This window comes from Cannabis sativa, chromosome 5, assembly GCF_029168945.1.
Source record: "Cannabis sativa cultivar Pink pepper isolate KNU-18-1 chromosome 5, ASM2916894v1, whole genome shotgun sequence".
Classification (NCBI taxonomy): domain Eukaryota; kingdom Viridiplantae; phylum Streptophyta; class Magnoliopsida; order Rosales; family Cannabaceae; genus Cannabis; species Cannabis sativa.
The window spans coordinates 75,625,898-75,632,824 of NC_083605.1; positions in this window are offsets into that span (position 1 = coordinate 75,625,898).

Below are 6,927 nucleotides of genomic sequence, written 5' to 3' on the forward strand. Positions count from 1 at the left end.
CTTCTTGTCCCCTCACAAAGAATATATGATATATATATTAATGACTATATTATTATATATATAAATAAATAAATATTCATATTATAAATATATAAATATATATATATATATATATCAAAATCTCAAAGATGCCTTCACACCCACCACCACTTTATGTGCTATCCTCCCTAATAATCACTAATTAGTTTATTTAATCCTATCTTTTTGCAATAGAATAATGCCAAATTGCCAATGTTTTTATTTAATTTTTTTTAATATTTTTTTTTTGCTACTTTTATTACCATTACAATTGCCCACTTATTGTTTTGTTTTTTAGATTAATTAAATATTTTAATTTATTTTTGTACCATTAAAAGCTTGGCACTTACTCCTACCAATTATATTGGATGACTCAATTTGACCTTTAGATTAGTCCAAAGGAATTAGTTTAGTAAAAACAAAACAAGGTCTTTTGTTAATTATTTATCAAAGAATCTCTACTCAAAAAAAAAAAAACATTATTCATGTTTCTCTATTTGTAAATTTTGTTGGTTATATTAAAAAAATAGTCAAAAATTAAATTCAGTATCATATTTATACTATTTTAAAAAATACATAGTCTATTTTTTCATTTAACAAAATAAATATTTCAATTAATAATTTTTACAAAACACAAAATTTAAAATAATATTAACCCTAAAAAATAATTTGTAATGAAGATTTTGTATGGGTTACAAAGATATTCCACATTGAAATTATTTTTTGAAGTTATTATCTTAAATCAATTAATAAATGTTCGGATCTTGAATTGGTTTTGAGATAAAATAATAGAGAATAATTTATTTTTAAAAACACTTATAATTATTCTAAAATTTTCAAATTTATACTATAAAAGTATATGTTCTAATTTTTCTAGAAAAAATAAAATGAATTATTTATTTGAGAAATATGAGTAAATGAAATTGTTAAGAATAATTCAAATAAATTACTTACAATTTTTTTATTATTTATTTATCTCTCATAAAATTGAATATTCACACATCTAATTTTTTAATGTTTTTCTCTTGGTATATATGTTCATGCAAAATATTTTGTGGTATACAATTTATCATAAAATATGATATAATCTAATATTTACAACCACATATATATTGTTATATATAAATAAATAAATATATTTGGATGCTTATACAATACCCTCTCTTAAAATAGATCTATCGATACACTTTCTATTTATTTCGGTATTTGAGAGAATTTTTTTAGTCTATTTTTTTTATGGTCATTTATGTTATATTTATTAAATATATTCGTAAAATTTTGAGAGATTCAAAAAAAATTAACACGCTAAAATAATTTATTGCACGCGAAACTCTTTTATTTTAAACGCGTGTGAAATAAACTGCTTGAACTCTATTTTTGGTATGTTAAATTTTTTAAAATTTTAAAACTAAAACATATTCTCTCAAATATTAAAACAAATAAAAACTACATCAATTATAATTTTTTTTAATATTTTTATAAATATTTTTTTATATATAAATATATATGGGTAAATAAAAGATTGGAATAAGTGTGTCCTAATTAATGGCACGAGTGCATATCACAATCAAGTCTTTTCCTTAACTAATAATGTTCAAAGATCTGAAACAGTAGCTGCCCAAAAGCCAGACAAAACAAAACAAAACAATTTTATTTTTATTTTTTATTTTTATATAAATAAATATTATTATTATTATTATTATTATTATTATTAATTAATTAATTAATGAATTAAAAATAAATAAAAAAGTAATTATAGAGTAATATCTTGCTAACAACAGGTGCTATAAAAGGTCTTCTTCCCACCCACCAAACCCTATGACCATTAGTATTTCTTCTTAAAACATAAAAATAATTTTGTCCCTACATAATTGAAATATACATATATTTTTATATATAATTTTAATAAAAAATAATAATAATTAATATTTATTTTAGATTTCAATTAGTGCGACAGAGTTCATCTTCATGATCATTATTATTCTTATTCAAATATTCAACACCACTTCTATTATATATATATATATATATATCATTATTACATTATCTAACTATAATAATAAACCAATATCTTCCAAATTTATGTTATCCTACTTATAATTATTCAAAACATATTTATTTCTTTATTTTTATAATTCATTTCTTATGATTAATTAGTAATGCAATTAGGTTAATTATGTTAAACATTTCGATAATAACATTTCCTAATTGTTTAGTTTGTTTAAGGTTGAAATATATTCTTCAATATTGTTCGTACTTGGGTAAATTCCTTTGGTTGTAATGTTGTTTTTAGGCTTATTATTGATGAGATCATTTCTCTGTTAGTTGTTATTGTGGTGGTTCTTATCATGTCATTTCGCGTGATGCAAATGGTGTAATTCATGCACTAGTAGAGTCTATTGTAAATTTATTCGGAGTTCATGTTTAGGCAAATACTTATCTTAAATTTTTATGTATGACTCTTGTTACAGTGAATTTAGTTCGTTAATAATATTATTTTTTCTTTAAAAAATAACATTTCCTAATTAATATAGTATACTATTATTGTTGAAAAACTCACTAAGATAAACGATATTATCGAACCTAATAAATCAACAAACAATATAAAACCGAAAACCTAATCCCAAACAAGTCTAGCTCAATAGCTACACCTCTTATTTCTTTCATGCGATCTATTCACTTTTTTCGAAAAATGTTATCTTAGTTAATCAAGTCTCACGTATCATAATTTAAACTAATTAAAATATACAAGATCTAATTTTGAATAATACTAATAACACTACAGAATATACGACGTCAGATGTGTCTCGTAACATAACAATAATCTATAGCCTCCTTCTCCAATTTCCACATCATCACCAATCTTATTTGATAATCACAATTAGTGGTGTGGATAAGCATATTTATTAACTTAGATTAGTTTTTTTTAAGAGAACGTGGAAGGAGATAATAAAGACAAACCAATGAAAGAATGTTTATGTGTGATTATATATATAATGAGGACTTAAATGTAATTTTGAGAAAGTTTAATTAAGATTTCTTATTCATAACTTTAATGCTTGACATCTGTACCATTAGCTTATAATAATTGAGGCATAATCTTTTTGCTAATGACATAAATTTATATATATATAAAATATAATTTTTGCCCTTTGCTATCTCCCAAGAGCTATATTCTTTTTGATATATATTATCATGTTTAATTTAATTATTAATTAATTAAAATAATAATAAAAAATTAATTTTGAATGGTTTTTAATTAAAATTAGGATTAGGTTCGAATAATTCAATGGAGTTTAAGCATGTTACATATTAATTTTATTATTTTGATGATTAGGCTACTTAACTTGTTTTAAGATCCCTAAAGAAAGTGTTATGTTAAAATATAAACAAAATATTACATCAATTACTAATTTAATTTATTAATTCCATTTAATTTAGATAAAAGCTCTAGTGGAACAAAGTCAAAATATATTTATCTAACAATTGTAAAAAAAGTGTATATTAAGTAAGGATTTTTTTTTTCTACTAATAATAGTAATTGTTTTATTTATGATTTAAGATTTTATGTTATTAGAGTTTATCTTGATTGTATTTTTTTAGGATCTAATCTCCTTAAAATCAAATTGATTTAGTTAAATGAAATTTTTAATTAAAAAAATAGAAAATAGATTTTTTTTTTAACATTGAAGGTGGAGAATTGAAAGGATCTCATCTTTATCATGAGATGTATAGTACTATTAAACTATATTTATGACCATAATAGAGATTCTATTTCTAAAGTCATCAATAAATTTGATACTTTAGAATTAAAAATATATATATATTAAAAAATTAGCTTAAAATGCCATTTTTTTTAAAAAAATATATAGTTTATAAGGAAAATGTGGAACGAAAAAAATTATATATATATATTAAAAATAAGTATATTATAAAAAATGTATTAAGAGAAAATGTTATTTTGTGATCAAACATCTTTTGTAATATTATCTTTTATTTAATTTCTAATATTTATCGTTAAAAAGTCAAATTAATCCAAATAGACTATAGTGATATTGACAATGATTTTTTTGGTTTTCTCGTTCCTTAATGAAAACCCTAGAAGTATTTTGCACTCGATTGGAGTGTAATCGGTGTTTGTTTGTGTATTGCCGGGTTACACTCATCTTGATATTAGAGTATGCGATCAATAAGGTGCCTTATGTTTCTCCTTCCTATTTTTCGGTCTTTGGTTGAAAAAAAGATAACTTTTGTTACATTCAAATCAAAACATCTTTCTAAATTTAAATTTTAATATACACCATCGTCTTACCCTCTTATTAAGTTTGCTAATTAGGCCAAAAAAAAAAAAATTATTTTGTGTCATTGCCTTTTGACATTGTTCAACATTAATTAACCATCTAATGTTATAATTTCCCCTTATGGATTATCCCTCTCGAAAACGAAGATTTGAAGTGATCTATAATTTATTGAGTACTCGGTATAACTCACGCATTCGTGTACAAATCAGTGCAGACGAAGTAACACGAATATTTCCGGTAGTCAGTCTATTTCCATCAGCCGGCCGGTGGGAGCGAGAAGTTTAGGATATGTTTGGTGTTTCTTCCATCAATCATCCAAACAAAAAAATAAACAATTATGATCTAATTAAGTTGAGTATTTATTTATTTATTTTTTTTTATGAAATTGATTAACATATCCAACCAAGTTGTATATTTCAAGTTTCAACAATTATTGTTAATAATGTTTTAATTTCTTTTTTGTTTAAATGAAATGATTTATCCAAGGCATATATTGGGAAAGGCTGCAAGCATAAATATTGAGTTAAGAGACAAGTTCCTCTAAAGTCCCTTAAAAGGGACATGTTGCCTATTTGTCCCACCACATCCCTCAAACCCGGAAATAATTAATAATTAATCACTCACTAACTCAAATACATATATATATATATAATAAAGACAATAATTCTTTTTTTTATATTATTAATTTTAATGTCAATATTATTATTATTACTACTACTAATATAAGTTTTGTTAAATAAACTATTATAATTTTGTCTTTGTGTTCATTGAAAATTGATGTCATTGGTGGTTTGGTGATCTTGTTTGCTCACCCCATGTGGAGAGGGAGACCAATTTGGTTAATTTAAATTTCCATGGTTGCCCTTGGCCTGCACAAGTTCAAAGAAGACTATCTTTTCAACCCCAAATTTTCAATTTTTCTTTTGAATAAAAAAAAATATTTTTTTAATTATATATATAAATAATAATTAGAGGACCCTACCAAATGAAGTTGATACCTTTTCCACCACCTAGGATTTAGCAATTTTTTTCATGGTGTTGTGTGGGGTATGTTACCAAATTTTTATTTTATTTTATTCTATTATTTTTTTTAAAAGAGAAAAATAAATCCTTAAAAGAAATACTAATAAGGTTTTAGTTTTGATTTTAGGTGGGATACCTTGCAAACAAATTAAGAGAAAGTAGCATTTTGGGTTGGATTCCATGTGAAGACAAATCATGGGCAATAGGGATTACTTTTTGGTTTTTTTTGGTGGAGTTCTAGGGCTTAGGTTAGGCTAGGCTAGGCTACTCTCTTCAATTGAATTGCTTCCATGTAAGTAAGCACATTTTTTCTCCTTTGTACTAAATAGGAATATAAAGCTTTTTTTAGTATATATTAGGATTGCTATTAAGACCATTGCTATATTTAGCATAAAAAATAATTTTGTAGTAAATTTATACTAAATTTTAGTTTGTACTTCAATGCACAATTATAAAATTTTGATATAAAATTTAATATATAATTAATATTTTATTAAAAAATAAAATTTAATAACTTTATAATTAATTTTATTATTATTTTAATATGTAAGACAATAAAAAAATAATTTAAATATTTCATAATTTAATGTGATAGTTAAATATCCTAGTAAAATAATAGAAATGACATAAATGTAAATGAAAAAGTAGTACATTTATTGTGGTGTAAATTTTACATCATAACAAATGTTGTGCAAAATTTGGTACAAAATTTGCTATGTACAGTGTACTAAATTTATATTACTTTTTGACACACTATTAGAACACTCTTTTTGTTAAATGAGCTATATTTTAGCTTTTCACCACTTATTTACACTTTCATTAGAGATACTCTAAGTATTAGTGGTGTAGTAGTAGATATTACTTTGTAAATTATTAATTTTTTATAATAATTATTAAATTAAAATATATAAAATTAAATAGTTAATATCACAAATAATATGAGAATAGTACTAGACACTACATTTTACTATTTTTCATATTTTTAAGACTTAAAGTAGTTGTAGAATTTAGTTTTGACTTATTTTCGAGAGTTACTTTCAATCTTTCTCAACCATTGGATCTTGTTATTTAATGGTGTTGATTGTTGATGGAAATGTGGACTACAAGTCCACTTACTTCACTTTGATATTCAATGGGCCCCATTTCTCCCACCTTTATTTTTTTCTCTTTGCCCCTTTTTCTCTTTCATTTAGAAAAGTACACAAAATCCTATGTGGAATTTACCATTCATTACAACATTGATTCAAGACTAACTACCTTATATATATAAAACCTTTTGTCTTCTTTACATTAAGCAATGATTAATTAATTTATTATTTCATTAAAGAAGTTATTAATACATTTGAGTCACAAGTAGTTAAAAAGTTAATTTCTTTTGTAGTTCTTCTTTAAGTTTGATCCAATAAGTACATATAATGGACTTATTATAAAAAGTTAGGATGATAGTGCTCATATATACACTAAATATTCCCCATAATATACAAACACAAAGAAAACTAGCTCTTCTTATTTGATTTGATAAACCATGTATTATATTTGTATAATTTCAACCAAAAAAAAAATGAAAAGAAGAGCATTAAAGATT